Source organism: Gekko japonicus, unplaced genomic scaffold (genome assembly GCF_001447785.1).
Source record: "Gekko japonicus isolate JY-2015 unplaced genomic scaffold, Gekko_japonicus_V1.1 scaffold641, whole genome shotgun sequence".
NCBI lineage: Eukaryota > Metazoa > Chordata > Lepidosauria > Squamata > Gekkonidae > Gekko > Gekko japonicus.
In genome coordinates this window covers 901,004-909,941 of record NW_015177027.1, presented here as the reverse complement: position 1 = coordinate 909,941, position 8,938 = coordinate 901,004, and positions in this window count along the sequence as shown.

The window sequence follows — 8,938 nt, the reverse complement described above, 5'->3', positions numbered from 1 at the left end:
TTGTAAGCCGTTCTGAGACTCCTTCGCGTAGTGAAGGGCGGGGTATAAATCCAATCTCCTCCTCCTCCTCTCTAATCCCCATACCACACTGTATCATCTCCATTATGCCACTGGGCTTCCTTATGCTGGCTCTGCGTTGATTCCTTGCTCTGAATGTCGATGTGGTCTTTGGGCTCTTGAATTCTGGAAGGATGCTGACCCCTCGTCTACTGTGATTGGCCAAGGTCTCAAGCAGTGTGTCTGTGTATCACTCTCAGCTCTGTTCCCTGATCTTCTAATGCTGATAAGCCAGGGAGGCAGCTAGTTGATAATGACATCCCCCACCACACACACCCTCACTCCTTGATTCAAAGGGCAAATCTAACCTCCACTATCAACTCCTTGGATAAGCTAAAAACTGACATAACCAGTAAGCTAAAAACTGACATAACCATAATACCTGTAGTAGGAGGTAAAAGGTAAAGGTTCCCTTGCTCGAAAGCCAGTCAAGTCCAACTCTAGGGTTGCGGTGCTCATCTCCGTTTCAAAGCCAAAGAGCCAGCGCTGTCCGAAGACGTTTCCGTGGTCATGTGGCCGGCATGACTAAACACCAAGGTGCACGGAATGCTGTTACCTTCCCACCAAAGTGGTACCTATTTATCTACTTGCAATTTCTTGCTTTCGAACTGCTAGGTTGGCAGGAGCTGGAACTGGAGACGGGAGCTCACTCCGTCATGCGGCACACTCGGGTCTCGAACTGCTGAACTACCGACCTTCCACAGCCTGCAGTTCAGCGTCTTAACCACTTGAGCCACCGCAGCTCCAAAAAAACTGACATAACCAATAAGCTAAAAACTGACATAACCAATAAGCTAAAAGCTGACATAACCATAATACCTGTAGTAGGAGGTACACACCTTTAAAACAAAACAAGTTGCCTGCAGAATTATACGGCTACATTTGATGATTCCGAGCAAGCGGCCTTCATTTAGCCACAAACGTGCAGTATGAAAACCGCGGCATACTGACCCAGTGGGGGAAAGTGCCCGTCAAGTTGTAGCTGACTGTCAGTGACCCTGTAGGGCTTCGAAGGCAAGAGGCGAACAGAGGCGGTTTGCTGCTTCCTGTCTCTATACTGACCTACCCGACAGTGACTCCTGTTCTTGCTGAGTTTTTTGTTTCAGGGGTGTGATGGTACTCGGTGTGACACGTACATGGGGTACAATGCACTTTCAGGCCACGTCCAGTGCACTTTGCAACGGGAAACGAGAAAATCCACCTGCAGGCGATCACTAAAGTGCATTGAAAGTGCATTATTCAATGTGTGTCAAGGTGCCACAAGATGCAGAATTCAGAGCCAGTGAAAGCAGCAAGATGGTGTAGGAAAAGGGTTTAGCGAGGCCCAGGACTGAGCAGGATTCAGTCCCGGAACCTGTTTAGAACACAAGTATTGAGTTCCAGACCCTTTTCGTTCTGTTGGCCACTCTAGTCCAGGGTTCTCTACTTCAGACGGAGGTCTTTCCTCAACACCCACTAATGGAGATCCTTGCAAGTGGAGATACCAAGGAGTCAATCTGGGACCTTCTGCAGGCAAAACAGTTCCATTGGGGTGGGACCACAGCTCAGTGGCAGAGCATCTGCTTGGCATGCAGAAAGTCCCAGATTCAGTCCCCGGTATCCCCAGCTAAAAGGATCAAGTGGCAGGTGACATGAAAGACCCTGGAGGGCTGCTGCTGGTCTGAGAAGACAACACCAACGATGATAAAGCAGTGGTCTGATTCAGTATAAGGCAGCTTGGTGTGTTCATTTGCTAGGGAGGAGCCGTGGCTCAGTGGCAGAGCATCCGCCTGGCATGCAGAAGGTCCCAGGTTCAATCCCCGGCACCTCCAGTTGAAAGGATCAGGTAGGAGGCGATGTGAAAGACCTCAGCCTCGGACCCTGGAGTGCCTCTGCCCCTTGGTGGATCGAGGGTCTGATTCTGAATAAGCATTGTTATTTATACCCTCCCTTTCGCTACCCAAAGGAGTCTCAGAGCATCTTACAATCTCCTTCCCTTCCTATCCACACAACAGACACCCTGTGAGGTAGGTGGGGCTGAGAGAGCTCTTTCAAGAACTGCTCTTGAGAGAACAGCTCTGAGAGAACTGTGACTGACCCAAGGTCACCCAGCTGGCTGCACATGAAGGCATGGGGGATCAACCCTGCCTCTCCAGATTACAGCCTGCCACTCTTAAAAAGAAGAGGAGATTGGATTTATATCTTGCCCTTCACTTGGAGTCTCAGAGCATTTTACAATCTCCTTTCCCTTCCCCTCCCCACAACAGACACCCTGTGAGGTAGGTGGGGCTGAGAGAGCTCTCTTGAGAACTGCTTTTGAGAGGACAGCTCTGAGAGAACTTGTGACTGACCCAAGGTCACCCAGCTGGCTTCACGTGGAGGCATGGGGAAGCAAACCCAGTTCTCCAGATTAGAGCTCGCCGCTCTTAACCACTACACCACACTGGCTTCATGTCTGTATCTGTGTGAGGCATCAGCATTATGGAGCGAGGCCTACAGAGCCAAAGCTGTGACGTCCTGGGAGTCTCGCTCCCCTCTGGCTTTGGAAGTTCCCCTCACCCCCTTCCAACCATCCCCAAAGGCTCTTCCCGCAGCTGAGGGAACGGAGGTGGGCAGGGCACTACCCAAAGCTCTCGGAGAAGGAGAAGGCGAGGGTATTACCACAAGGGCCGCATGGCAAGGAATGAGTCAGAGCGGGCCACTTGAAAGTGCGGCCTTGGATTGTGTGAAACGATTATTAATACACAGCACTTGGGGAACACAGAGAGGGCCTTCCCGGAGTCCTTATTCATCCTCATGACAACACCTGCCGAAAGTGAGTCATTCCTTTTTTTAAATAGACAGGGAACTGAGGCCCTGAGGGCACAGAAAGCCTGAACACTGGAGGCTGCCTTACGCCAGCCACGCCTGGTCGGCATCTTCCCTCAACACCTACCTCACAAAATCCTTTCCGTCGGAGAGGTCAAGGATTGAACCCAGGACCTTCTGTATTGTTTATCTGACACCTTTTTTATCCAACCCTTCCTCCAGAGAGCTCAGGGTGGCATCCCTGGCTTTCTTCTCCTTTACATTTTCCTTACGACACCCCTGTGAGGTAGGTTCAGGGCTATTTTGGGGCAGGAACGCACAGGAACGGAGTTCCGGCTGGCTCCTGAGTTGGCCACGCCCAGCAGGAACTCATTAGCATAATAGGCCACACCCAACAGCAGGAACTCATTAGGACTGGCTACATTAGGGGTGTGTGGCCTAACATGCAAAGGGGTTCCTGCTACAAAAAAAGCCCTGGGTTTTGACCACAAACAAGGTAAACAGAATAAAAAGTAAAAGGTGGGCGTGGCTGGATAACCACACTTCTGGTAACATGGGGGTGCGGCCTAATGTGCTAATGAGCTGTGCTGTCAGGGTTGTGGCCTAATATGCTAATGAGTTTCTGCTGTTGGTTGTGGCCTATTATGCTAATGAGTTCCTGTTGGGCTTTTTCTACAAAAAGAGCCCTGGTAGGTTAATCTGAGAGAGAGCGCGAATGGCCCAAGGCCCCCCTGTAAGTTTCAGGGTGAGCGGAGATTCGAACCCAGGTCTCGCTGGTGCTAGTCGGACAATCTTATTCCTACTTTTATCTACGGAAGGAAGCTTTGACTCTTGAAAGCCTATACCTGGAGATCTTGTTGGTTTTTAAGGTGCGGCAGAACTCGAATCTTAATCTTTTCACTGCATTATAGCGCCTTCCGGCAGAGTGCGGTCTCTGGCACTGTCCCATCAAAGGATATGACCCGAGGGGGTTTACAATCTGAAATGTCACCCTAGGGAGTCATCCAGTGTTGCAGAGGGCAAGAGAGACAAAGGAAGAATACGTATTGATTTCAGTTTGAGGCTTACTTTAATAGGGGATGGAGGAGCATTAAAGGAGTCCAGGAAAAGAAAGGATTTGGAAGGAGGAGGAGGAGGAGACTGGATTTATACCCCACCCTTCACTCGGAGTCTCAGAGTGGCTTACAATTTCCCTTCCCCTCCCCAGAACAGACATCCTGTGAGGTAGGTGGGGCTGAGAGAGCTCTGACAGAAACTGCTCTTTCAAGGACAGCTCTGACATAACTTGTGGTGGGGCTGAGAGAGCTCTCTCAAGCAATGTTCCCTCTAAGCTGTGGAGTCTTGTGAGCAAAAATTCTACTTTGTGAGCTACTGCCATTAAAGTTGTGAGCCAGCGAATCGGCTGCTGCATGAATTAGTTTGCTCTGGAGCCATCCTTCCTGAGCTAGGACAAAAATTTGTGAGCTGGAAGCTGGAAAACTGTGAGCTAGCTCACACTAACTCAGCTTAGAGGGAACACTGCTCTCAAGGACTGTCCTTGAGAGAACAGCTCTGAGAGAACTTGTGACTGACTCAAGGTCACACCAGTAGCTGCATGTGGAGGAGTGGGGAATCAAACCGAATTCTCCCAGTTTAGAGTCCACTCTCCTAACCACCACACCAAACTGGCTGGCATCATGGTAAAAGGATCAAATTTCACCTCTCCCATTCAGGGGCAGCTAGATTAGAATCCAGCGGCACCTTAGAGACGGGCAGATTTTTGCTGTACAATCTTTCAAGAGTCACCGCTCCCTCGGTCAGATACATCAGAACACTGAGACTCGAAAGCTCATACCCTGAAAATCTTGTTGGGCTGTTAAGTTGCTACTGGATTCGAATCTTGCTCTTCTACTTCCGACCAAAATGGCTACCCTCTGAAACTATCCTTCGAGGACAGTGTGGCATAATGGTTAGTTGGAGTAGGGTTTGGGAGAACCAGGTTGGAATTCCCACTGGCTATGAAACTCACCAGGTGATGCTGGCCCAGTCCTTCCCAGCCTAACCTACCTCGCAGGGTCGTTATGAGGACAAAAATGGGAAAACCGGAGAACCACATATGCCGCTCTAGGATCTTTGGAGGAAGGCCAAAGATAAAAACAGATTAAATAAACTCTGAAGGGATTGCAAGGAAGGATTTAGAGGAAGGCAGTTATTTATTATCCCAAAGTAACAAAGCATGGACTTGGGTATATGTTCCCTCTAAGCTGAGTTAGTGTGAGCTAGCTCACAGTTTTTTAGCCTCCGGCTTACACATTTCTGTCTTAGCTCAGGAAGGAGGGCTCCAGAGCAAACTAACTGATGCAGCAGCCAAATCGCCTGCTCACAACTTTAATGTCAGTCGCTCACAAAGTAGAATTTTTTTGCTCATAAGACTCCAAAGCTTAGAGGGAGCATTGCTGATACTTTCCGGTCCAAATTTGCAAGCCCTCTCTTGATCAAGGATACAGAACCCGAATGCTTGACTCTTACTCAGGGCCAACTCTGAAGACGAAGGTCCTTTCCTTGGATGTTGTGCTAGCACAGGCAGGCAGATGTTCAGTTATTTATTATTACAGGCTTCACAATGGGATGGGCACCACTTGGATTTTCCACCCTGGGTGCCAAGATCTCGGGCGAGCCCTGTCTCCGTACCTACCCATCCCGCTGATTCAAGTTTGCAATACCCTCCTCCTCTTTACGTAGGGTGGTTACGCACAAAGCTGCCTTTGCTGAATCAGAGCCTCGATCCATCGAGGCCAGTGTTGGAAGGAGGGCTCCAGAGCAAACTAACTGATGCAGCAGCCAAATCGCCTGCTCACAACTTTAATGTCAGTCGCTCACAAAGTAGAATTTTTTTGCTCATAAGACTCCACAACTTAGAGGGAGCATTGCTGATACTTTCCGGTCCAAATGTGCAAGCCCTCTCTTGATCAAGGATACAGAACCCGAATGCTTGACTCTTACTCAGGGCCAACTCTGAAGAAGACGAAGGTCCTTTTCTTGGATGTTGTGCTAGCACAGACAGGCAGAGGTTCAGTTATTTATTATTACAGGCTTCACAATGGGATGGGCACCACTTGGATTTTCCACCCTGGGTGCCAAGATCTCGGGCGAGCCCTGTCTCCGTACCTACCCATCCCGCTGATTCAAGTTTGCAATACCCTCCTCCTCTTTACGTAGGGTGGTTACGCACAAAGCTGCCTTTGCTGAATCAGAGCCTCGATCCATCGAGGCCAGTGTTGTCTACTCAGACTGGCAGCGGCTCTTCAGGGTCTCAGGGAGAGGTCTTTCCCATCCCCTACTGCCTGGACCTTTTAACTGGAGATGACGGGGATTGAACCTGGGACCTTCTGCACGCAAAGCAGAGACTCTTCCACTAAGCCACGGCCTTTCCCTCTGGCAGTGGCTCTCCAGGGTCTGAGATCTTTCCCATCCCCTACTGCCTGGACCTTTTAACTGGAGATGACGGGGATTGAACCTGGGACCTTCTGCACGCAAAGCAGAGACTCTTCCACTAAGCCACGGCCTTTCCCTCTGGCAGTGGCTCTCCAGGGTCTGAGATCTTTCCCATCCCCTACTGCCTGGACCTTTTAACTGGAGATGACGGGGATTGAACCTGGGACCTTCTGCACGCAAAGCAGAGACTCTTCCACTAAGCCACGGCCTTTCCCTCTGGCAGTGGCTCTCCAGGGTCTGAGATCTTTCCCATCCCCTACTGCCTGGACCTTTTAACTGGAGATGACGGGGACTGAACCTGGGACCTTCTGCACGCAAAGCAGAGACTCTTCCACTAAGCCACGGCCCTTACCTCTGGCAGTGGCTCTCCAGGGTCTGAGATCTTTCTCGTCACCTACTGACGGATCATTTAAACTGGCGATGCCGGGGATTGAACCTGGGACCTTCCACCTGCCAAGCAGACGCTCTACCACTGAGCCACAGCCCCTCCCTAGGTGCATAGCCAAGACCTTGAACATGACCCTCCAGACTTTTCCCCATCGTGCATGCCTTCGTTCGTGCTGGGCAGTTTCGTCCTGCACAGTCAGCCAGCTGGGTTTGTGAGGCTTGCAGGAATGTGGAAACCAAATGCAATGGATACTCCCGCTCACAAAAATACATCCTGTGTGTACCCTTTGGACAGCCGACAGCAGCTACGCCTTCTCGTTCTCCATCTCTCCGAATACTAGAACTTGGAGGCGTCCAGGGAAGCTAATGAGCAATAGATTCAGGAGGGACAAAAGGAGAAGAAGAAGAAGAAGAAGAAGAAGAAGAAGAAGAAGAAGAAGAAGAAGAAGAAGAAGAAGAAGAAGAAGAGAGAGACCTCTTTTGAGAACTGCTCTTGAGAGAAGAGCTCTGAAAGAACCCAGGGTCCCCCAGCTGGCTGCATGTGGAGAAGTGGGGAATCGAACCCAGCTCTCCAGATTAGAGTCCGCCACTCTTAACCACTACACCAAACTGGCTCTCAGAGAGACTGGGGATTTTGGAATTTGCTGCCCGATAGGGATGCCAGCCTCCAGGTGGGACCTGGAGATCCCCCAGAATTACAGCTCATCTCCAGGCTGCAGAGATCATTTCCTCTGGAGGAAATGGATGCTTTGGAGGGTGGGCTCTATGACACTGTACCCCACTGAGGTCCCTGTCCTCCCTGGGCTCCACCCCCAAATCTCCAAGAGTTTCCCAACCTGGATCTGGCAACCAATTTCCCCCACCCACCCACCTCCAGTGGCCGTGGGGGACCCGGCAACCCTCCTGCCACAGAAGTGGCCACGAGGACAGGTGGTTTTAAAAGGGGATTAGACAGATTCATGGCTCTTGACCAGGGCAACTCAAGGAACCTCCCTTTGCAGAGGCAGTCTACCTCTGAATCCCAGGGCCAGGAGGCAAAAACAGGGGAAGGTCTCAGCCTCTGTGTCCTGTTTGTTGGCCCTCCAGGGTAACTGGCTGGCCACTGCATGAGAAAGGATGCTGATGGGCCACTGGCCTGATCCAGCAGGGCTCTTAGATTTAATGCTCTGGGGCAAAACCTGGTCTTGCTGCTGCACAATGTGCTAAACAGGCAGCCCAGAAATCTCCATAGCCTTCCCTGCCTGTGGTTTGTTGCCAGGCCTGGGGATCTGCTGAATCATGACCATAAAGCCCTGCTTCTCCCAAACCCCAATCTCCACCGCCAACGGACCCATCCCAGGCTGTTCACTTATGTCTGATTCACTGAGGTTGATGGTGCTCCGGTGAGTCATCCGCAGAACATTGTGGAGGCTTTCGTTATTTTCCTTGGAGGTGTCCCATCCGGGGAGGCTTGGGGACCTGGCTCTCTTGCGCAGGAGGCAGGGCCGGCTCACTCACTAGGCGAACTAGGCGATTGCCTAGAGCAGGCCGGCCCTTAGGGGCGCCAAGCTGCACCTGGCCCCGTACTCTGGGAGTTTCTTGATTATTTGTGTTTTCATTCTTCCTAAAATGCATTTATATTTGAAAATTGGTGGCCACATGGGGGGGGGCGCCAGAAGGGATCCTCGCCTAGGGTGCAAAATAAGCTGGGGCTGGCCCTGGCAGGAGGCCCCTCTTTCATCAGAGAGTCCAGAGGCAGTTTTCAAAATGACAAGGAAGAGCAAACCAGCACAATTGCTGCAGCTGGGAGACTGGGAATTTCCATCCGATTCGGCAGCCCCCTCCACCGCTGTGAAGGACCAGCTGCTCTGCCACGGAGGGAAACATCTTTCCAGCATCTGGGGGGTGGGCGACCTCCAAGTGTTGGATCAGGGGAGGGGCTGTGGCTCCGTGGGAGGGCCTCTGCTCTGCATGCAGAAGGTCCCCAATTCCTGGCATTCCCCATTAAAAATGACTAGATAGTTTTGTTGTTGTTCTTCAGTCGCACAGTCGAGTCCGACTCTTCGCGACCCCATGGACCAGATCACGCCAGGCCTTCCTGTCTTCCGCCGTCCTCTGAAGTTTGCTCAGTTTCGTGTTTGTTGCATATAGTAGACGATGTGAAAGACCTGTGCCTGAAACCCCGGAGAGCAGCTGCCAGTCTGAGTAGACAATACTGACCTTTTTAAAAAAAAATAATTAAATTTTATTTTAT